The sequence below is a fragment of the Microcaecilia unicolor genome, chromosome 1, assembly GCF_901765095.1.
Source record: "Microcaecilia unicolor chromosome 1, aMicUni1.1, whole genome shotgun sequence".
Lineage (NCBI taxonomy): Eukaryota > Metazoa > Chordata > Amphibia > Gymnophiona > Siphonopidae > Microcaecilia > Microcaecilia unicolor.
Window position 1 is genome coordinate 713,669,188 of NC_044031.1, and position 25,072 is coordinate 713,694,259.

Here is a 25,072-nt window from a genome sequence, read left to right on the forward strand (position 1 = left end):
CTGGATAACTTAGGACAGTTTTTGGAGGGGAAAAAAAAAAGTTTCTCTCTGTAAGAAAGCTGAAGCTGGGACTGCCTAACAATGACCTAAAGCACACAACCAAGCTACAGTGAAGTGGTGAAGTGGATAAGAAGAAAAAAGTAAAATGTCCTTGAGGTGGTGCAGTCAGAACCCAAGACTTCAATCCAATCTAAAATCCGTGGCATGATGTGAAGGTTGCTGACAATTAACTCTAAAGAGCTTGACAGAGCTTCTTACAAAACTGTTGGACACTAACAAACCCTGTAATGCAACATTAGTGGAGACCCATCCTAAAAGGCTCAGGGGGTGTAGTGGCATTTCAGTTTTGTTTTTTTTGGGTGTATGTTTTTTCCCTCAATAAAACATGGTTTCTTCTGAAAGATGTTGAGTATGGTAGGTTGAGGAGTAGGGGGTCAAAAACCTAATCTAAATATATGCAAATCTGATGCACTGAGACAACAAAATGTGAAAAAAAAAAAAAAAGTTTCAAAAAGAGAACAGACTTACCATACAGTCATCATAATTCAAGCTCAAAAGCAGGCTACAATACCATAATAAAAGCCATTAGTTTTTTGAAACCAATGAGTTACGCTAACTAGTACATAACTACAGTAATGAGGCACTAGTGCTCTAAAATACTCTGTTGTAAAAACCTAAATAGCCAAATGTCAAGTTTCAGTTTCTCCCATAAAGAGTTGGCCCAACCAGCTCTACCTATTACATAAATGACCGGTTAAACAGCCATATTTTAATTACTTTCCTAAAACAAAGGCAGGTCCAGCTCCAACCTTGCCTCTCATGGAGTCAAAGCTCATGAAGTCACATTAAAAAAAAAAAAGTACACAAAAACAAATATGTAGCAATCATGCTAGGTACTAAGGGGTTAGGACTGTAATTATAGATTGCTAAGAAGAACAGGGTAGCCTAAAATAGGGATTCTCAAGTCCAATCCTCAATGTCCACAACCATGTCTAGTTTTCAGGATTTCCACAATAAATATGTATGCAATCTATTTGGAAGCAATGGAAGCAGTGAATGCAAATCACTCCTACATTCATTGTGGAAATCCTGAAAACTAGATTTGGTTGTGAACCACTAGGACTGGATTTGAGGACTCCTAGCCTAAAAAGATGCAGATATGATGGCCCCAATACATTTAGGAATCTAAAAACAAAGACCTTTAGCTTTTCTTTCCTTCACAACTACTTAAAGTGCAACTCCTTGAAGATCACAGAAACAGAGAAAAATGAAGGCAGATAAAGACCATATGGCTTATTCAGTCTGCCCATCCATGCCATCTACTATCCCTTCTTCTCCCCTAGAGATCCTATTTATAGCTTTTTAATTGTTCTTGGAGGAAGATCTAATACAGAGAATTACAGTACTCTATCCCTTTAATTACAGAGGATTAAATAACCATAGCCAGATTATCCCTGTCTAATAATGGGGCAGTGCAGGAATAGCTGCCTCAACAACACAAAGATCACAGCAGTTACTTCATCTTGTGCTATTTTTAGCTGCATTGTTCTGATCCAACAAGGCCTTTGAGGATAAGACTCCTTTAAGGCTATGAACCACAACAAACTAAATTAGAATGGCAGCCTCCCTCTCACAAAGAATAATGGTGAGCTTTTTTCCAGTTTAAATATTATTTCCAGTTCTTTCCAGTTTTCAGACCATCAAATATAACAGAGTACTTTATCTTAAAAAAACACCATTTCCTGCTGTTAACTGCCAGACAGCAGCAGCCAAGGACTTTAATCCTGCTCTTAGTCACCATTAGATCTGAATACTTATATTCAAGCAACTGAAAAGACTTACTTCAAAACGGAGGAATACAGTCCAAGACAAAAGCCAGAGAAGGGAGATATTTTAACAGTGGTATCATCAGCCAAGCAACTATTAAGCATGGTAAAGCCTATTTACTGTATCTGCTGTTGTGGTAGGTGTGCTTTCATGACCTAGATAGGAAAAACTACCAATCCTTTTTATAGACCATTTCTGGGTATTGAGGGCAGAGTGATCACAGCCCCAGTAGGGTGCTGGTCACTTTTTCTTGGCAGAATCATACAAAGCTTTGCCATTGCCTTCAGCAGTCCATGGAACCCTCTTTTTCCTGGTAGTCTCATATCCAGGTACTATTCAGAAGCTAAGCAGGATCAAGCTTGGAATCTAGAAGACAAAGGGGTGGTCTCTATCGCACTGGCCAGAGCAAAGCTACTGAAATGGCATCTGTATGCTTGACCACACTCACGCGGGTCGTGGAATTAGTGAGCTACATTTGGCAGAACAGCATGTGCGTTGGGTTCCACTTTAAAAGCACAAAGAAGCACGCTCACTGCGTCAGAAGTGAAAGGTAATAGCGCACATCTAGAAGGGCACTAAAATATTTCCAGGCGAAACCTGTGCACCACTGATGATATGCCTTAATTACTTTTAGTTCCACAAATAAATAAAATACTTTTCTTTTTGTCACACTCTGTGGTACAACAAAGAAATGTTCTTTGCATTATTAAGAAGCTAAATATTTCTGTAGTTAATTAGAATATTACCCATGACCATCGGTCCCCCCCAAACCTCTTATGGCATGAAAAAAATAAATAAAAGGAAACTTGTTAACATCCTCTACTGATTTCCCACCCAGTACCATTCCCAAAGAACAATCATCTTACATCCTCAGAAATATAGGGGCTAATTTTCAAAGTACTTAGACTTTCAAAGTTCCATAGGCTACTATCAGGCTTATTTTCGAAAGAGAAGGGCGCCCATCTTCCGACACAAATCGGGAGATGGGCATCCTTCTCACAGGGTCACCCAAATCGGCATAATCGAAAGCCAATTTTGGGCATCCTCAACTGCTTTCCGTCGCGGGGACGACCAAAGTGTTGGCACCGTAGCGAAAGCAGGACTGGGGCATGATTAAGAGATGGGTGTCCTCGGCCAATAATGGGAAAAAAGAAGAGCGTCCCTGTCGAGCACTTGGCCGACTTTACTTGGTCCATTTTTTTTCTTGCGACCAAGCCTCCAAAAGGTGCCCGAACTGGCCAGATGATCACCAGAGGGAATCAGGGGATGACCTCCCCTTACTCCCCCCCAGTGGTCACCAACCCACCCCCACCCTAAAAAAAAAAAAAACATTTTATTTTTGCCAGCCTCAAATGTCATACCCAGCTCCACAGTATGCAGGTCCCTTGGGCAGTTTAATAGGTGCAGTGCACTTCAGGCAGGCGGACCCAGGCCCATCCCCCCTACCTGTTACACTTGTGGTGGTAAATGTGAGCCCTCCAAAACCCACTGTACCCACATGTAGGTGCCCCCCTTCACCCCTTAGGGCTATGGTAGTGGTGTACAGTTGTGGGGAGTGGGTTTTTGGGGGCTCAGCACCCAAGGTAAGGGAGCTATGCACCTGGGAGCAATTTGTGAATCCACTGCAGTGCCCCCCTAGGATGCTCAGTTGGTGTCCTGGCATGTCAGGGGGAACAGTTCACTATGAATTCTGGCTCCTCCCACAACCAAAGGGCTTGGATTTGGTCATATTTCAGATGGGCGTCCTCGGTTTCCATTACAGCCAAAAACCGGGGACGACCATCTCTAAGGTCGACCTAATGCTGAGATTTGGGCATCCCCGACCCTATTATCAAAACGAAAGATGGACGCCCATCTTGTTTCGATAATACAGGTTTCCCCACCCCTTCGCGGGGCCGTCCTGTGAGGACACCCTCATGAAAACTTGGGCACCCTGTTCGATTATGCCCCTCTATGTAGCTTTGTAAGTCTTAAGTGCATTGAAAATATGCCTCATCTCTCTACTCTCTGCTATACAACAATGCGTCTATCTTTTTTTCTGTGAATCCCTGGCATCACACCCTCTTTCCCATAGCTGTGTCAGCTAAAGTAAACATTCAGATTACAAAACAAAACAAGGTCCTAATCTTGAAGAACTCTGCCAACTGCAACAAGCAAAGGAATTTCAATTGTAATGTTACTGTTGTTGGATTATTTTTAAACATGGAGTACATGTAATTATTACAATGCATCGGTTTCTTGACATTTCAGTCATGATTGATTGTTTGTAAAATAAAAACAACAGAGATGGAGCAGGCCAGCTCCAGTAGAAAATGAAAAAAAAAGTCTTCTGTATAAAAAGCACCTTTAGTGATAGGAAGGGTGATTTGGGGGGGGGGGGGGGGGGGGGCGAAGAGAAGAGGAGAGCAGCTCATCCCACAGGGCATAGTGCTTGTTCAGCAAATGCATTTCAACACCCTGTGTTTTCGTAACCTCTCCACCAGTTTCAGTCATTATCAACTCAGAACTAAGGGGCCGATCCAATTATGTGCCCAGAAATAACTGCCTGCTATTTCCACCCTGGTATAAATTACTAAGGTAGAAATAGCGGGCGATTTACTCAAGAAAAACGCATGCAAATAAGCAGCGCAGACTTTTACAGTGCTGCTCGATAAGGGAAAGTGCCAGGCCATGCGCATAGCAGTCAATCAGTAAGCACAGCTGCTATGTGCGTGCCCTGAATGCGCCTCCACAGTGTTTCACACACACACACCTAACAGATCTGTAAATAATCAGCTCATGAAAAAATTTGATCTTACCTGCTAATTTGCTTTCCTTTACTCCTCCGGCCCAGAATGTGACTGATGGGTTGTGCACGTCTTCCAGCAGGTGGAGACTGACTCTTGTGAGAGCCAATAAGAGCCCTGATCAGTTAGAGTGAGATTCCGTATTATCTTATCTTTACATTACAGGATAAAAAGGAGAAAAGCTTCTGTGCAACCAGAGAACTCAAACAGCCACTGTGTGCATACAGGAAAGGACCTGCAGACCTGCACTTTATAGTCAATTGCCTTTATTGGCTGGCTGGCTTGTTTGTTTGTTTGTTTGTCTGTTTTGTTTTTTTTTAATCATCACTAAAGTCGACAGACAAAGCAGCTCTACCCTAAAGCACTTGAAAGGGAGGGATCTGGGTCGGTCCGAAGGGACTAAAGGAAAGCAAATTAGCAGGTGAGATCTAATTTCTCCTTCCTTAGCGTCCCTCCGGACCGACCCAGAATGTGACTGATGGGATGTAACAGGGCAGTAACAATCTGGCTGTACGAGCTGCGGCTCAAAAACAAAAAGTCGCATCCAAACGATACGTTACATGCCACTTGTAATGTTTTGAAAAAAAGAATGCAAGCAATACTCAAAACGCTGTGCTCAAAACATTGCCTGCCCTCTGACAGAATGGACTTTCAAGTTCCTCCAGAACTAGCTTCTTGGAAGAAGAAAAGCCAAAACCATCCTCTCTTTAAAGCACCGAGGAGTGAAGGGTTTAGACGCTGCAATCCTTGAGCAGGACCCCCCGACCAGAAGAAATACAAACCAATCGTTGAACATTCTCAATGGATTGCAAACAGAATTTTTTTTTTTTTTTAAGTTAATCAGAGAAGCAAACTCCGAACAACAAGACTGGCAGTTCTGTATTTCCCATCAAAACTAAAAACAACGCTGATAGGGCTCCCTCGGTGGTAAAAGGAGAGAATTGTGACATTACAATGGGAACTGCCGAATCAGATTTTTTTTTTTTTTTTTTTAAAAGGGAGCCTGACACGCCTCAGATTTTCTGTCCTCGCAGGAACCAGCAAAGTCGGCTATTTAACTGCTGAAACTCTCCTAGCAAGGAAAGACAGCCAACTAGCAGCAAAACCAAGATAAAGGCAAGGCTGCTGAAAGAAGTCTAAAATAGAGCTGCTTTGCTTGTGTTCACCCCTCCCCCCATCAGAATCAGTGTGCCCCCCCTCAGAACACCCTTCCCGTGAAGGGGCTGAGGCACTGCAAATCCAGACTTCAGTCACTCGAAGCACTAAATGAAACATTTGGAGGATTTGGGGGGGGGGGGTACCCTGCCACCCAAGTTTAGCACCCCTGAGGCTTACTGGAAACCCCCATGGGTCTCAGCCTCAACTTGAAGAGAAACACTTGAGCACAGAATGCAAAGGATAAAAAAAAAAATTCTTAATTGTAAGTCAAAAGGGAGAAATGAGAAAGACTGAAGGGCTCACGTCCTTCCACCTGCTGGAGACTGAAAATACTGAATCTCACTCTAACTGGTTAGGGCTCTTACTGGCTCTCACAAGAGTCAGAGTTCTCAGTCTTCACCTGCTGGAAGGCGTGCATAACCCATCAGTCACATTCTGGGCTGGTTGCTACGGAATTATCTTTCACACAAAGAAAGAAATTGAGGGGGAGTGAGACTGTGCTTATCTGTCTCACAATAGACAAACTTCGGGTGAGGGGCACTCAAATGAAATTATCATGCCCACATGTTGCCCTTTTTGCTTGCAGAAGGCCTTACTGCTGTGGCAGGGGAGCTTGCCCTGCTTCCAAGGTCTATTGTCCTCCTGTGGAATGGAGCCATCAATCTGCTTCTGATTATCTAACTTAGTTTGCGTGCCTGGCTGCAGTGAGTAAAACCATGAAGCTTAGCCCAGATTGGGTGGCGGGGTTAGTGCTGGGCAAGACTTCTACGTCTGTGCCCTGAAAATGGCAGCTACAAATCAAGGTAAGGTATACACAAAAAGTAGCACATATGAGTTTATCTTGTTGGGCAGACTGGATGGACCGTGCAGGTCTTTTTCTGCTGTCATCTACTATGTTACTATGAAGCATTATTAAGTGATCGGAGACTATGTGGCGTGAAGCAGTACACCAATCCATGTTCTGTGCTTTCCCTGTAATAGTTGTGCTGCAGAATCCAGTGCTGGATTTTGATCCTGTGTCACCCCGCCCCCCCAAGCCCTCTCTATGTAGTAGTGCCAGGAAGCCTCAGGCTGTATAGACAGAAGGGAAAGAACCAGGATTTGCAGCTTCCACTTTGGAGAGACGAATCCTCTGCTCCGCCGAGAAGCCACTGTCATGAAACAACAGCTCCTGACCTCCTGTAAAATTTTCAGCATAAAACGTAGGCTTTCCTTTCTCTGCACCATTCGGAAATGGTGGTGCATTACTCGGAATGCACATTTAAATGCTAAATAGCTCATTTAAATATATTAACATAGGATTCCTGTTGTCTGCTGCTGCAAACGGTAAAAAATCGGAGCCCCTTTGTGCATTCCCTGCTGGATTCCCTGCTCACTAAACTGGCTTCAACAGGTCAAAAACTCACGTTGCTGGCACGGTAAATTTAATGCATCTAGCCCTAAATGGCCGTCCATACACAGAATTAAAGGGTCATGTATTTGATATACCACCTTTCATAGGGTGCAACAACCAAAGTGGTTTACATATATATTATATGCAGGTACTTTTTTCTGTCCCTAGTGGGCTCATAATCTGAGTTTTTACCTGGGCAATGACTTGCCCAGGGTCACAAGGAGCTGCAGGGGGAATCAAACCCAGTTCCTCATGTTCTTAGACCACTGCACTAACCATTAGGCTTGTAAAACAATTTGACCTCTGCAGATAGTACAGAACGCAGCGACTTGTTTACTTCCTGGTATCGCTCAATTTGAGCATATTATGCCTCTGTTAGCTGAGTTTCATTGGTTGCCTATTCATGAAAGAATATGGTTTTAAAATATTCTTGTCAATACTTCAAATATTGAAACAGGCACCACAATATCTGTACCAGCTGAAGTGTTGGAACTGCTAAAAACACCCACTCCAGTAGACCTTATCTAGGGCTTTTTTTTCCCACTTGATATGCACCAGTACTCCTGGCACCCACCTTCCAAAAATGTTCTATCTACCCCAATACATTCCTCACTCAAAATCTCCCAGCCAGATTCCCCCCCCCCCCCAACTAGTGCACCAGCCAGCCTGGAATCTATGACCCCCAGATTTAGAGGCAGCCACCTTCCAGATGGAGCTATTCTGGGTTATATGGCTGTATACACTATCAGCTGAAAACAAAGCCCTAGTTACCCCACCCCTTAAGGCTGGCTCTGCATGAGTACTGGCACCTTTTTCCTGGGGGGGGGGGGGGGGGAGCACCGGTTCCATCAGTGAAGAAGTTTACTTATGTGGACAACAGAAAACGTGCCTTTTTGATTGCTGGTCTGAGGGTTGGAACTCTTTTCCCAGGTACCTAAGATTGATGTCAGACACCTTTACTTTTAAGGGGCAGCTGAAAGCTTAACATGTAGGCATATGGAACAGGTATCTAATATTGTTTGCCTTAGTTGATGTCACATAATAGGTCAGCAGTAGTGGACCGAGTCAGTTTTAAATGTTTGATTGAGGATTTAGATCCTATTTGGGGTGCAGTATTTGTTTTATGATTATGTACGTTTTTATTGTCTAGGCATTGAAAAACTCCCAATTTTGACCTGAAAATTTAAATGCATGCAAATATAGAACTTTATAGCACTGTTTCACTACAGTAAAAAGGAGAGAGTCGACTAGTGGTTTGAATAATAAGCTAGAAAACAAACACAGCTGGATTCAAGCCCTGCTTTTAATACTGACAGGAATTGTGACATTGGGCAAGGCACTTCATCACAGCCTCATGAGACCTACCAGCACCAAGGCTCAAATAGAAAGATTAAAGTCAAGCCAGATAGTGAAGCAGACAGATTCCATTAAAGATGAAGGAAGGAGGTAGAAGGGAGAGGCAACAGCAAACATACAAAAAACAAAAAAATGCCCTCTTCCCCCCCTCAAAATTACCAAGTGAGCCATAATAAAAACCAGGTCCCTGCTCACTTTACCTTTATGCGATTTGCTGTGAAGAGTTCTGGTTAAGGGGGTAGTTGTTATTAAGGTGAATGGCCCGGCGTAATTGCCCCTAAATGCATGTTAAAGGGCAGTAACATAATGTACGTTATCAACAGGCATCGCAGGACACAAAGTAATGAGATAAAAAGCATGCAAAACAGCTCATTACTACATAAATCGAATAATGTGGCAAGTGGTGAACACTACAAGCTGCTTTATTCCTGGAAATATACTGTCACAAAAAAAATCTGGTGTTTTTTTCCATCCCAGGAGCATCAGGTCCCAAAACTGTGGTCTATGATGCTGCCAGCCACTTTATAAAGGGGCAGACACAAGAAATAAGGAGCTGTTTCCCCCCCCCCCCCCGTGTCTCCCCTGAATCACATCCCCCAATCACCAAAAGCATCTTCCTTCCTCCTGTTGCACCCCCCCCCCCCCCCCCCCAGGGCCTACCTTTAGTAATCTATGGTGTCTAGGGGTTGCAGCAATAGTGATACCAAGCCATTCTGCCCCTTTCCTGTGCTGGACTCAAAATGGCACAAGTGATGCCTAATGGTAGTCTTGCAGCACTGTGCACTACCATACAAGAGACAGGTTACATTTTCCATTCCCTGGCCTAGCCAGGGAACAGGATGCTGTGCAAAGGGAGCCTAAGCCATTTTACAATAGCAACACCTAGTAGTCGGACCTAGGGCCTGTGATTGAAAGATTTGGTGCATGACCCCCAACTGAGAGCCACTGCTGCAAATACTGGGCTAAGTGAGTTGGGAGTGAGATATAAAATGGGGGAATGAAGGTGGGTGAGTCGATCCAAGATGGCGCCTAGAGCAAGATGGGTGTTGAGCTCCTGAGAAATTCTGAAGAATCCAAACGCTAAAGAGCGTTCCCCATATGGTATGATGGGGAAACGAAAAGGGAAAGCCAGGAGTTTTACCTCCTCCAACCTCTCTGGGCACCAGGCAACTTTAGAAAATTTTAAGCTGAGAATGCTTGAAGAGCGGAGGCCCACTTCGACGGGGTCCGCATCTTCCAACACAGACCACAGCATAGAGGGTGGGTCATTGAGCCCTCCCTCGAACACAGCTCCCCCGTGCCACAGAAGAGAACTGGCACCGTTGGAAATACAGCAAGCGGGGATGAATGTTGTATCAACGCTTACTGAAGGAGGACCTCGCGACGCCTCGACCCTGAGCGGATTGACAATGGAGGGAATGCAGGGAATGCTGCTATCCTCTTCTTCTGCTTAACCTCTAGTGGGAACGGAGGTTCATTAAGGCCAGCTGTGGAGACAATGGAGTCGTTGTGGGACACTATACAAGGTAGGAGCTTCACTTTTACATCGATTTCTAACTCCTTTAAAGGAGAAATTATGGAACTAAAACAGACTAGCCAAAATCTATCCAAAAATATTCAAGATCAAGTTAATCAAATAACAGTTTTAAAGGGAGAAGTTGTTCAATTACATAATGTTACCTCAACACTTATAAAAGAGAAGGATATTCAAGCTAGAAAACTTGAATTCCTAGAAAAATCAAGGCCGCAGGAATAATTTGAGGTTTATAAACTTCCCAAAATCACCCTTAATACCAGCCTTGGTTGGATATGTTAAAAAAAATATTTTGGAGAAATATTAGGAATACCAATGGAGGGTTTTCCACCTATAGTGAGAACCCAGTATATAACAGGTTCTTCAAGATCTTCTAATGTGCAACCTCAATCTGTTCCTGATTTAAACTTGACTGAATTTTTGGAGAGTTCATCAGACGTGGTGACAGAAAGAACTACACTTCTGGTGACTTTCGCTCTAGAACCGGACAGAAGTAATATTTTTATGCTTATTTTCATCATATTAATGCTCTTTTTTGGGGAAGTACTTAAGATCCTGTAATGACTACATCATAACAACATTGTAAGCCACATTGAGCATGCAAAAAGGTGGGATAATGTGGGGTACAAATGCAATAAATAAAAAAAAATAAAAGTAAAAATAAAAATTCAAGTTTTTCCAGATTTGGCCAGGGACACACAAAAAAAGAAGAAAATTCCTGGTGTATAAACCAAGAGTTCTCAACTTAGGAGCATTGTTTAGATTAAACTTTCCCTGTAGATGTTTTGTGTCTCTAAAAACTAATTATAGTTTCTTTGACCCCCCCAAATTGTTGTAATTTATAATTTCTAAAGAAAGTGTTAGGGATTCTTTGCATACACCCATTACTTAATATGCTATTAGTTTGAATTGCGAGTACTCTCTTGCTCTTCCTAGTTCTAATGATATTGGGGGTTTTTTTACCTTTTAAATTTTGCCTAGTATTTGGATCTAATCTTGTGTTGTGGACAAATTTAAGAAGGAAGATTTCTGTCTGTATTTAGTCTATTGCCAATCGTTTTGAATTTATGGATATTGCCTAAACATTTATGTATGAATGTAAATGTTAAAACTAATAAATATATAAAGTAAGAATGAAGGTGGGTGAGGTGTGTTGGAATGTAATTGTATTTTACATGCATTGCCTGTCACCTATTATTTCTCTGTGATTACTCTGTGACCTCTGATGTGAATTACTTAGAGAGGTCACACAGCTATGCAACTTCCTGTGGGGGTTAGACACAGCACATGCAGCAGATGCAGCACATGGAGCACATGGAGCTCATGATCTCTCTTAACCTGAGAGGATCTATGGTGGTGTGAGCATCCATTACCATCTAAGCACATGGAAGGAGCTGATAATACAAATGTATAGTAATATGTATATATAAGCCTGTCTGATTATAATCTAACTACAAACTGTGAGTAAACAGATGTTTTGTTACTTCAACTTTAAAGTGACTCAGCAGTGAATTATTCAGGGGTGAATGAGAGAGAGATGAAGAAAGAAATTAACATTTCTAAAGCTGAAGCTGTGTGTACTAAAATCTGCTAATTATTTACTACAAATAATCCAACAAAAGGGTTATGGGCCCAGGGCCAGGAATTGAAAAAGAAGAGAAATATTACCAGGCAGAAAAAAAGGCCACATTTTTCTCTTAAGTTTTAAAGGAAAGATTCAGTCTGTCTCTCTCTCCCCCCCACACAGCAGACAGAAGGCTAAGAAAATGGCTGAGGGAAGAAATTCACCATTTTTCTATTCTCTCAAGGTGCCTAAATTAACTGAGTTTAATTATCAGGAGTGGGAACTAAGATTCATATGTCTCCTTCGAGCAAAAGGATTAAATATATGCTTAGACCAAGACAGAACAGCTGAAAATATGGCTGAATGGGACAATGCAAACTATTATGTGAAGTGCATGCTTTTGGAAGCTCTCTCAGAGAAACAAGCCATATTAGTGGAGGGAAAAGATACACCAAAGGACATTTTATATAAACTGAGAACTATGTATGCAACTACATATGCAAAGCAGCAACCAATTTGGTTGGCAGAGTTGAATGAAACCAAATTAAGGGATAAAAGTAAATGTAATGATCACATTATGTATCTTATGTCTTCATTTCAAAAGTTAGAACTTTCTGGAATTCCCATGTGTGATGCATTGAAAAGAGCATTTCTTTTTACCTCACTATCAAAGAAGTTTGATGTTTTTAGGTCTGTAAATGAGGCCATTGAAGGGCAATCTTTTGAACAGACAACATCAAAACTAAGGCAGGAATGCATAATAAATGATTCTGAGGAGATGTGTTCTCAAAGCAAGTCAGAGAGAAATGAAACAAATTTCTTGGCAAAGAACAGAGGAAGGCGGAGCTATGGGAAAACTCCACCCAAGGGCAAGCTGATTTGCTACTCATGTGGAAAGGAGGAACATGTATCTAAATGGTGTAAGGAAACACAAAACACTCCCTCTAGCTCACCTAAGCCAATGGAACTAAAGAATTTTCAAACCAGGAAATGTATGAAGGACAAAGATAAACACAAGGGCTTTCTAATGGCAGAAAAATCTTTGACTATGGTAAATAATAATTCAAATGAAAGTACTTGGATTTTGGATTCAGGGAGCACATGCCATTTAACCAATTGTAAGGATTTCTTTCAGGAAATGTGTCCAGAGGAAGGTATTCTTAAAACTGCAAACGCAGGGACTGCTAAGATCCAAGCAAAAGGTATTGGATTCTTAAAATGCAAAGTGTCTAATGAAGTTAAAGAAATTCCTGTAAGTGATGTCTTGTATATTCCCCAAGCAGTTTGCAATATGCTTAGTGTATCTACATTAGATAAGAAGGGATTTGTGATTCATTTTGAAAATAGTAAGTGCACAATCTCTAAAAATGATGAAGTGTATGCTGAAGCTTTTATGCATAATGATGTTTATAAACTGAGCATTTCAGGTGAAGCCTCACATATGGCGCAAGTAAGGAAGAATGATGGTAAATGTAGTCTGGAAATCTGGCATCGCCGCCTGGGACATCGTGATTGTAAGGTGATCCAGGATCTTTACAGTAAGCAACTGGCCACCGGCATTCAGATAAGTGCAGATGCTGGTAAAATGGAGAAATGCATAGACTGTGTTACTCAAAAGGTGTGAGACCCTCATTTCCTGCATACACAGGAAATAGGAGTAATAAAGTACTGGACTTAATACACAGTGACTTATGTGGACCGTTTAATATCCCATCATTGGGAAATAACAGATTTGTGCTAATATTCTTGGATGATTTCTCTAGATATTGTGTGGCCTATTTGCTGAAAGAGAAAAGTCAAGTCACAGACATGCTGAAGAAATACGTAGCCATGGTGAGCAATAAATTTGAAAGAAAACCAAAGGTTCTTCAGACCGACAATGGTGGTGAGTTCACTTCACAAAGCATGCGCACATTTCTAGAACAAGAAGGCATTCAACATATCACAACAGTAGCTTATACACCAGAGCAAAATTCTGTTGCAGAGAGAAAATTTAGGTCACTTGTGGAAATGACCAGATGTATGCTGTCAGATAGCAATCTCCCTAAAAGACTATGGGGGGAAGCCATTCTCACAGCAGTGTACCTACAAAACAGAATGCCAACTAAAGGCGCTGAGCGCACACCACATGAGACATGGCATGGTAGGAAGCCAAACCTGTCACACATAAGAACATTTGGAAGTACAGCATATGCTCATGTACCAAAGCAAAGAAGGCATAAGCTGGATTCCACAACAGAAAGGGGCATTTTAGTTGGCTATGCTCCAGGACACAAAGGATATAGAATTTTGAATCTGAAAACTGGCATTGTTGGCATAAGACATGTTACATATTTTGATGAAAACAAAAGGGTTGATAAAGGCTGGATTATCCCAGATGAGCCTTATCATCCAGAATATGAAACTAGAACCATAATAGACATGCCAGTGTATATAAATGCCATACCAAGGCAGATGTCTGAAAGCAACTCACCTGTATCTAACGAGGAACAGGCAGAGGAAGCAGACACAGAAAGAATCATTGAAGAAGACAGTACAGTTGGAGAAGGGGAATCAATTGGAGAAGGACTCTCAGATTTTGAGGATGCGGAAAGGTCAGACCAACCTGTTGTCAGACGCTCATCCAGGGAAAACAAAGGTGTTCCACCCCCAAGACTGTCTTACCTAACAAAGTCAGCAGAAGCTCAAGAGCCCTTAACATGGGATGAGATTGAGAAAATGCCAGCAGAAGAAGCTGCTGAATGGCATAAAGCTGCACAAGAAGAAATTGATGCATTGGATAAAAATAATACTTGGATTCTTACAAAATTACCTCCTGGCAAGAAAGCTATAGGATGCAAATGGGTATTCAAGTTAAAAAGGAATGCACAAGGAAAAGTGGAAAGGTATAAAGCCAGATTAGTGGCAAAGGGATATCTTCAAAAATATGGAGAAGATTTTGATGAAGTGTTTGCACCTGTAGTGAAACACACGACAATCAGAACACTTCTGAGCATTGCAGTCTCAAAAGGCATGCAAGTCAAACACATTGATGTGAAAACAGCGTTTCTTCATGGAGATATAACTGAAGACTTGTACATGGAACAACCAACAGGTTTCGTAAATACAAAACAAAGACAGCTAGTGTGTAAATTAAACAAAGGTCTTTATGGATTAAAGCAAAGTGCAAAATGTTGGAATGAAAAATTGCATGAAATATTGACAAGTTTAGGATTTAAGCAAGGTGAAGCAGATAAATGTTTGTACACTAGGTGCACAAATGGACAATATGCATACATTTTAGCTTTTGTTGATGATCTGCTCATTGCAAGCAAAAGTGAGCAAGAGTACAAGGACATTGTAAAATGTTTAAACCACAATGTTGAGATAAAAGAACTGGGTAATGTGTCATACTATCTTGGTATAGAAATTGAGAAACAAAATGATGGTTCTTATCTTTTAAGCCAGAAGCAGAAAATAAATGAGCTTATTGAAAGTTTAGGTATGCAAGATGCCCAAGTTGTAAGCACTCCCATGATCACTGATTTTCTGAAGGATGAAACAGTAAGAGAACCTTTACCAGATAACATCCAATATAGATCAGCCATAGGTAAGCTTTTATATCTAGCTACCACGTACAGGGCTGATATAGCAAATGCAGTAGGAATTTTGAGCAGAAGGGTCAGCTCACCTACCAAATCAGATTGGACTGCAGTTAAAAGGATGGTAAGGTATTTAAAGGGTACCATTGATTGTAAATTAAAGATTTCAGCCAATAGTAATCCAAAACTAATATGTTACTGTGATTCAGATTGGGCAGGGGATCATTCTGATTATAAATCCACAAGTGGATATGTGTTTATGTATGGAAATGTACAAATTTCATGGGCCAGTCATAAACAAAGTATTGTGAGTTTGTCTTCTACAGAAGCTGAATATGTGGCTGTATCGGAAGCGTGCAGAGAACTGATGTGGATTGAAAAACTTTTGCTGGATTTTGGAATAGCTGAAAAGAGACCAATCCAGATAATGGAAGATAATCAGAGCTGCATCCGACTGTCACAGAATGACAAGGTTCAGTCACGCACCAAGCACATCGCAACGAAATACCACAACGTGCGAGAGTTGGCGAAAGAAGGGGTCATCAGTCTACACTATTGTCACACCAGTGAGATGACAGCTGACATCATGACCAAACCGTTACCCAGAGAACATTTTGTGAATCTGCGTATAAAGCTTGGACTTTGTATGAATAAATAATTGCATGACAGTTATGCATGAGAAGGGGTTTGTTGGAATGTAATTGTATTTTACATGCATTGCCTGTCACCTATTATTTCTCTGTGATTACTCTGTGACCTCTGATGTGAATTACTTAGAGAGGTCACACAGCTATGCAACTTCCTGTGGGGGTTAGACACAGCACATGCAGCAGATGCAGCACATGGAGCACATGGAGCTCATGATCTCTCTTAACCTGAGAGGATCTATGGTGGTGTGAGCATCCATTACCATCTAAGCACATGGAAGGAGCTGATAATACAAATGTATAGTAATATGTATATATAAGCCTGTCTGATTATAATCTAACTACAAACTGTGAGTAAACAGATGTTTTGTTACTTCAACTTTAAAGTGACTCAGCAGTGAATTATTCAGGGGTGAATGAGAGAGAGATGAAGAAAGAAATTAACATTTCTAAAGCTGAAGCTGTGTGTACTAAAATCTGCTAATTATTTACTACAAATAATCCAACAAGGTGGAAGGAGGAAAACCAAAGGTAATTGTGAATGAGGCTCATGGCTCTATAACCCAACAAAGCCCAGTTGTGAAGAAGCTGGCCAAACCCATCAGCAGAGGTGCAGCCAGATGTCAAATTTTGAATGGGCCACATGTACTATAGTCTTCTCACACCTCCTCCTTGTGCCAAGTCAAAACTTGAAATACCTGTGCTAGTGCAGTTCCCAAGCCCCACCAGCCGCAGGAGTCCTCCAGTGGCAAGAATAGCTCTCTCTTTCTTGCTCCAACTGGCAGAAATGTCCATGCACTACCACTGACCCTTTGCACATGCATGAAAACTGAGCATGAGCAGCAGGGGGAGGCCATCATGACGGCAGTGTGTAGACAGTGCCATCGGCTAGGGCAAGTAGGAATGGGAGCTGCTCTTGCTGCCACAGGTGGGGCTTGGGGATCCTCACCAGCCAATAACAAGTGCAGCACACAGCATTACATAGAAAGAGAAAAATGAGGACAGATAAAGACCATATGACCTAGGAGTGGCCTAGTGGTTAGAGAAGGGCCGCCGAGGGGTGGGGGCAAAACTCCAAGGGGGCCCAGTGCCTGGGTTTCTCTCTCTCTCCTGCTCCTGACAGGACCCGGGTGATTGCGTCCCAACAGGAGCAGGAGAGAGACAACTCCAGCACTGGGCCTCCCTTGGAGGCTGGGGAGGACCTGGAAGATCAGACACTGCAGGTCTTCCTCCAGCGCTGCTCTTCATTCTACCCATTGCTTGCCAAGTGGCTCCTTTTCCCCTCAGGCTGCGTATGCTCAGTTTTAAAACCGAGCATGTGCCGAGAGGTAAAGCAGCCACAGGGGCAGGCAAATGGGCAGAGTAAAGAGCAGCGCTGGAGGAAGATCTCTTCTGCTGGTGGGGCATCGGTATCCCCGCCAGCTAAGGTATTTGTAAGTTGTGGTGGCCATCCTGGGGGCAGCAGCGGCAACAATTGTGTGTGTGGGGGGGGGGGGGGGGGGCGTGCGGCCCTGCCACAGGCCTGGCTCAATCTCTCAGCAGCCCTGTTAGAGCACTGGTCTTGATATCCAGAGGTGGCTGGTTCAAATCCCACTGCTGCTTCTTTTCATCTTGGGCAAGTCACCTAACCCTCCACTGCCTGAGGTACAAACTTAGATATGTGCTCTCCAGAGACAGGGAAGTACCCAGTGTACCTGAATGTAAGTCACCTTGAGCTACTACTGAAAAGGTGTGAACAAGCCAAAATAAATAAATAAAAATATCCAGTCTGCCCACCTATGCCACATATCTCTTCCTTTCCATCAGAGAGGAGATTGTCCCAAGCTTTCTTGAATTCAGATACAGTCTTCACCTCCACCTGGGACAGGAGACTGCTCCACACATTCACTACCCTTCCATGAAGAAGCATTTCCTTAGGTTTGTCCCCTTTCAGCTCCATCCTATCCCACTCATTCCCAAGCTCTTCTGTGTTAAGGAACTAAAGAAAGGGAACACTACTACAACAAAGCAAGTTGCTTTATTTCTTAATCAGTTAATACAGAGGGTTTAATTATTTCTTTTAAACCCTTCTCAATCTTGTAATTTCCTGTGCAATGAAGATAAGATTTCAACTGAACTTTAATCTCATTCAAGTCAATCTCTGCAAATGGAGTTTAACCTGCATTCCACCCTCAGGATCTTTACAAAAAGGCTTTTCACTGTTTAATGGAGATTAATCTTGAACTCTTCCCAAGGATGTGACAGAATGGCTTTTATTTTCTCTTTCAGCTTCCAACATCACTCACTCCTTTGCTGACACCACTGCTTAACTTGAAAACATTGTTAACTTTAGGGGGGTCTTTTACTAAAGCTTAGCTCAAGTTACCTGCAGCAGGACCCACAGGAATAAAATGGGCCCTGCTGCACATAACTTGTGCTAAGCTTTAGTAAAAGACCCCCTTAATAAACTCTCTTTTCTGCACTAAAATAAAGTTTGCTACAACTAAAATTGCCTGACCCTACAGGATTCAAACAAAACAAGAGTAATAGTAATGAACTTTCTACAATGGGACTTGCAGGCTTTCCCACTAAGCGGTGGAAACTGTTAGTCACTGTAACAAGAGGCACACAAGTATAAGCTGGAAACAATCCTGAAAACTCCCTACCCCTTCCACAAATACATTACATCACCTCTTAGTTATCAAGCTTAGCCTACCTCTCCATTCTATTAGATCAGAGCTTCTCAAAACAGTCAAGTGGGTTTTCAGGATAGCCACAATGAAAACTGGTGAATTTGCAAATACTGAGGGGGGGAGATGCTCAAAGGAAACCGGGCTTGCAACATTTCATTCAGACTGGTTTTAGCCAATCTAAATTAAACGTTATTTTGTGGCCTAATGCACACAGAAGCTTTCACCCACTGCTTTATCATGCACAGAAGCAGTAACAAAGTCCTATGCTAATAACCTCACTAGCATTAAAATTAGCTCATTAGCAGATTCCCTCTAATGCACAGAAAACTGGCTCACAAAAACTCCCTGCCCAAACAACTGAAAACTACGGACATCTCTGAGCTGTTGTTAGAATCCCATGCTAACTTTCCTATCAGTGCCCAAGCGCTGATGGACTCAAGCACTGACAGGAAAAAGTCAAAGAACCTTACCCCTAAAACTTCCCTAAGCCCGAGCCTCTCTCCAATCAAAAAAATAACCCCTGGTGGTCCGTTGAACTCTTCTTGACATCTTACCCCCTCCAAAAATAACCTGTTGGTCCGGCAAGCTGGGAGGGGTCCAAGTATCATAAGGTTTTTTTCTTATATGGTACTTAGGCCCCTCCTATCGGGCAGGGCCAGAGCATCACCACCTTGAAGAGGGCAGGCCCAGAGGCAGGAAGAAGTAGGCATCCCTCCTGCCTCCTACCAAAGGCATATGGAGGAGTCTTGGGGGAGGGTGAAATTCCACTAGTAAACCAGGGCAAGTGGTGACTAGGGAATTAACATCCCCCCCTCCATTCAATACAATATAATACAACTAAGGTTCAATGCGGAAGACAATGTAAAACAAGTCCTTACCTGATAATTTTCTTTCCATTAGTCCCAACAGATCAACCCAGAGACGAGTGGGTTATGTCCCTCTATCACAGGTGGAGATAGAGAGAACGCTAGAGCTAAGGTATCCTGTGCAGCAGCCTCACTTTCAGTATGAGCGATACCAAAGCAATAAGAAAAATCAGGATACCATGCATCAAACTCCTACCTCTGTCACAAACAGGTAGAGAACCAGCGGCTCTGTGGCCAAGTGACTGCGGTCTTATTCCCGTACCATCCTTCCATGGAAGACACGTCCAGGACACAAACAGCAGCTGCGATAATTTGAATCCAAACCTAAAAAGAATGACATACAGCACACACTGAGGCATATTTTCAAAGCACTTAGCCTTCCAAAGTTCCATAGGTTTCTATGGTTTGGAAGGCTAAGAGCTTTGAAAATATGCCTCACTATGTCCTCATCAACAACAATAATTGGATTGATCTGTTGGGATTAATGGAAAGAAAATTATCAGGTAAGGACCAATTTTACCTTCCATAGCGTCCCACAGATCAATCCAGAGATGAGTGGGATGTACCAAAGCAGTCTGCAAGGGGGTGGAACCGCAGAGCCAGAACAAGCCCAGAGAGGCACTGCCGTTGCCAGCCCCCAGAGACAGGGAAAGAATGAGCAGCGAGACCCCAAGAAAGCTTGCTATCACAAGACGGCACCAGAACCTCCCTCCTGGGCCAAGAGAAACCACCATAAGGAAAGACTCCACAACCAGACCAGGCACAAGATCTCCCAACAAAAGAACAAGGAAGGCCGACACCAGGAGACGAAGGAAGTCCTGACTTGCTGAGACAGAACTACACACAAGTCCCAAACCAGAGAAGAGAGTCCACCCTCCGGCAGCAGAAAAGTTGTGCCAGCCTACAAAGGAGTAAAGTTCGAGAGCCAGCAACAGAGCAAAGCCCGACCAGGGTAGAGAGCCAGCGACTGGGCCAGACTCAACAGGCCGAGGCAACGAATGCAGTGCCAGTCACAGCCAAGCAAGGAACAGCAGGTTATTTAAGGGGGTCTTTTACTAAAGCACTAAAGCAGAGTAGACCAACTAGAAACAGCACCAGGTTTGACAGTCAGGGAGAATACCAGGCTTACCCACCACAGATGGAGAAAGACTCGAAAGCAGGGCACCTCACAGCCTGACCCTATTATCCAAAAACCAAAGATGGCCCCCAGAGGTTCCCCCATCAGAGACAGAGGAAGGCCCAACAGAGGAGCCAGACGCAATAGCCCAACACGGATCCAGACATGACAGGTTGAGAAGGAGCCCAACCCAAGCACCAGAAATAGAGCCAGGTTCGGGCATCAGAAAAGAGCACTACGCAACGGAACAAGCCTTGACCACCAGAGATGGGAAAAGGCCCGAGAGTTAGAGGCAGAGCAAAGCTCGAGTCCCAGAAAATGGAGCAAGGAGCAAACTGCCAAAATGGGCCAGTTATCACAGAAAGCAATTGAGCAATGCCCGAACTCCAGAAAAGGAGCAAGGCAAGGCATTCTGAGATGGAACTCCAGTTGGCACTCAGGGACGAAGCGCAGCTCAACCCCGTGAGACGGAGCCAGAGCTAAACTTGATCTCCAAGACGGAGCAAGACCGCGAGTGCAAAGCGGAGCGAAGTTCAGTAGCCACCTCCAAAAAAAGGCGCTCAACCCAGACCCCAGCAATGGAGCCACACCGCCCATAAGCAGGGCAAGGCTCGGTAGCCAGGGATGGAGCAAGGCTTGATGTACTGAGAGGTGGCAAGCCATTGAAATTAAGAAAGGCAAGGCAAGCAAGAGCAAAGTGCGACAGTCAAAGACGGAGGACTCACAACCAGTGACAGAGCGAGGCACAACTGCGCACAGCTCAACGTCCAGAGGCAGAGCCCAGCTGACTCAACGTCCAGAGGTGGAGCACTGGCCAACAACCAATAACTGGACAAGGCTCATCCAAAGATGGAACCATATTAGACGTCCAAAGATGGAGCAATGCCTTCATCAAAGCCTACCAGGATGCCACCAATAAATGAAGACCAAGTATGCTGGCCATTCAGCTAACAGGAAGCTGCTACCATACCTCATGTGTGATGCTGCTATCAGGAAGCAAATCATGCTGCCACAACACAGACCACAAGTTGTCATAATACAGTCCACTAGTATGCTCCCAGGAAGTTGCTCAGAAACAGCCTACTAGAAGCTGACAAAAGCCATTACAGGGGATACAATATAACAATCAGGATGCTACCCACCACGGCGAGAGCCGTACTGCTCGACCAAGTCTGCAAGAAGGTGGCACCTATAGTTTAGAAGATTCTGCCACCACACAGGTTACCAAGGTGCTGCCAAACTGAGCTAAAGGAATGCCACAATACACCCCTATGGATGTTACCAGATCACAGCGTAAAGTGTACCTCCAGACCAGAGTCTGTAAGAAGCTGACAGTCACAATCCAGAAAGTGCTGCTACCTACCAAGGTACTAACCTTAAGGAAGCAAAAGTGAGAAAGAGTTGCCAAGGCACCGTGCAGGATACAGGGTAGCCAGCTGGAAGCCAGAAAAGAATGTCACTCTGTATAGCACATGATGAGGTTGCCAATACTCAATCTCCTGCATCGCAAAGAAAATTAGGATTCTGAACCTCCACAGGCCAAAATAGGCTGATGTACTAAATACAAAATCATGTTACTGAGATTATAGCTGCCCCTACACAGAAACATAGCAGAGGTAAAAAAGGTAGTGAACTCATGTGGAACCTAAGAGGCAAAGTCAACAGCCCTGAGGACTGCAGCTAAATTCCAGAGAAAACCGCTGGAAGAGGAACACAAGGGGCTAAGTGCCCCGGGTAACCCGTGTTACCGCTGCCCAGTGAAAAAAAAAAACAAAAGGGAGAATGCCCAAGAGTCAGAGTCTCAAAGCAGCAATATGAAACATGAGGGAGATGCGAGACCAATGCAGCTGCAAGAGTCTTAAAACATAGCGCTGTAGCATTGTCCCTGCTTTTCTGGGGGTTTTTTTTTTTTTTTAGGTGAGGAGTTCGGCAATAGGCATAAACAGCAAAAACTCCTTAGAAATAATCGAGCACTCCGACAAACGGAGGAAGACCTAGGCAGAGTCTAGGGCGGAAAGGCAGACCCACCCTCTGTCCCGGGAGACCCAAGGAGAAGCTTGTGCCCTCTGCTGTCAACTGGGAAAGTCGGAAACAGGAAGACCCTGCAAAGGGCTCCAAACCGGAGGCCCAAGTAGCCACAGGGGAGTGGCATCTACTGACAAAGAAGCCTTTGGAATTCGAAGGAGGGAGACAGCACTCCTCCAGCCACTGGGCTAGTCAGCCACTGAACAGCCATTAAGAGCTTTTTTTTTTTTTTTTAACCTCTGCCATTAAAATGGAAGTCCAGGCTGTGACCCTCCAGCCGCAGCTGAATGCCTCCAAGGACCTGGCCAGACTGGAACCCCCAAGGGTAGGTTCTTCCGCCAAAAGGAACCAAGAGAAACAAGGACCGCCCAAGATCCCAAATCACCAGCAACCACAGGAAGGCAGAGCGACCACCAAGTCCCATGGCAAAACGTGATTTTTTTTTTTAACCCGACAAGGTGCTGTGGAAAGAGGTGTCACCAAATGCAACTATATCGGCACTATTAACACCAGTGTCCCAAACATTTAAACTTACAGCAGGAATTTCATATAACTGCAATGACAATCAACTTTATCTAATTTTTTATGGGCATCATCAGATCTAACTGCATCTCACACCATATGAACACTCATGTTCTTTCGTCACAGAAGAAATGGTTGTGGTGCAAATCTTCATATCACCACCCTTCTTTTCTAGATTATTACTTTCCTTTTTTGTTATTTTACATCTTTTTATATGCCATAACTGTGCAGTATACCAGCATTGCTCAAGTTTTAGCATAGACTTATCTTTGAACGGCGGCAGCTTACAACCGCAGGAGAACCTCCACCAACGTGGCCAGGTTTCGCAGTAAGCTTTTTCAAGGAAGAGGCTCTCTACAAAACAAACAGTACAAATGATTTAAGCTGAGAAACGGCATAAGATGTAAAGTAAATCTTCACAATATGCACCGCAGTTTTTTTTTTTAACATAACATCCTTCATATACTCCCGCATAGAAAAGATGGCTGCGGCGTTTCAACGCGGGTATTACCTTTTAATAGGCTACAGCTGATCACAAATCAAATATAGGATTGGACACAGAACAAGCTTCATCCAATGACATTAGAGCAGAGACCACCGATCAATCAGGTTAAGTTGAAAAATCCATTGTTGCTCCTTGAAGTTTAAAAGCTGAGCAATATTGCCTCCCTCCCACCCCACACATATGTGATCAATAATTCTCCATCTGATAAGGGCGTGATGATGATCTAGCCAATGCTGTACTAATGGTTCTCCTGCAGTTGTAAGCTGCCACCGTTCAAAGATAAGTCTATGCTAAAACTTGAGCAATGCTAGTATACTGCACAGTTATGGCATATAAAAAGATGTAAAATAACAAAAAAGGAAAGTAATAATCTAGAAAAGAAGGGTGATCTTATGAAGATTTGCACCACAACCATTTCTTCTGTGACGAAAGAACATGAGTGTTCATATGGTGTGAGATGCAGTTAGATCTGATGATGCCCATAAAAAATTAGATAAAGTTGATTGTCATTGCAGTTATATGAAATTCCTGCTGTAAGTTTAAATGTTTGGGACACTGGTGTTAATAGATATTGAATGTTAGTCCCCACATTTTTCTAGTTGGCGGGCTTCGAGTATTACTATATCAGCAATAGCACGGGGCTGAAAGGGAGAGCATGTAAAAAGAAGCCTGTATGCAGCCAGTGTACTGGCGAGGGTGGCATGCGGCCAAGACTAAAGAGAGCCAGGGTCTGCGTTCTATAACAGGCGCTGCTCCAAGATGGCAGACAGGAGCGCAGGACTGGATCAAGCCCGCCAAAAAGAAGGAATCCTGCTGAGGTAACCGCTGAACAACACGGGAAGGGGTCCCAAGCCGGAACGGCGCAAGGGGAGCCAGAGGCCACCACAAGAGGGTTCCAGCAATAGGCTTTTTTTGTTTGTTTTTGTACATAGCAGCTTCCAGAACGGCTCTGAGCAACAAACAGAACAAAGTCATACTGACCTGTAATCAGACAGCCCAGACAGGAAACGCAGTTAACACTTACAGGGAGTTAGGAAATATGTGCACAGCTTCCCTAGCTGCACTGACACTACCAACACATAACTGGACCCACATTTTTTTCTTCTTTTTGAAGATGAAGGAGTTCAGGGACCTTGTGGCAGATGAACAGCATAGGCCCCGACCTTAGATGTGGGTAATGCCGGGGGGGGGGGGGGGGGGGGGGGGGGGGGGGGGGGGGGGGGGGGGAAGAGAGAGAAGGGACCTGGCACCACCAGAAAACCTGCTTTCATTCACCCTCTAAATCAAAAACCTGCAATCCCAGCACAGATCCCCACTATTTACCCTTCTTTATTGAGAATACTGACCATTAAGCCCTACTCTCCGATTTCTTTTAACCAGTTCTTAATCTGCAATAGGACATTGCCTCCTATCCCATGACTTTCTAATTTTCTCAGGAGTCTTTCATGGGGTACTCAGTCATATGGTTTCTGAAAATCCAGATTGGATTAACTTGATATACCTCTATATACTATTTGTA

General features: G+C 43.5%; 1 protein-coding gene across 4 annotated transcripts in view; it reads right to left on the reverse strand.

Moving 5' to 3' along the window:
• The window catches only part of LOC115459567 (tropomodulin-3-like), a 130,606-nt gene that overhangs the window by 97,339 nt on the left and 8,195 nt on the right, over positions 1 to 25,072 (reverse strand). The gene's annotated exons all lie outside the window — the stretch shown is intronic.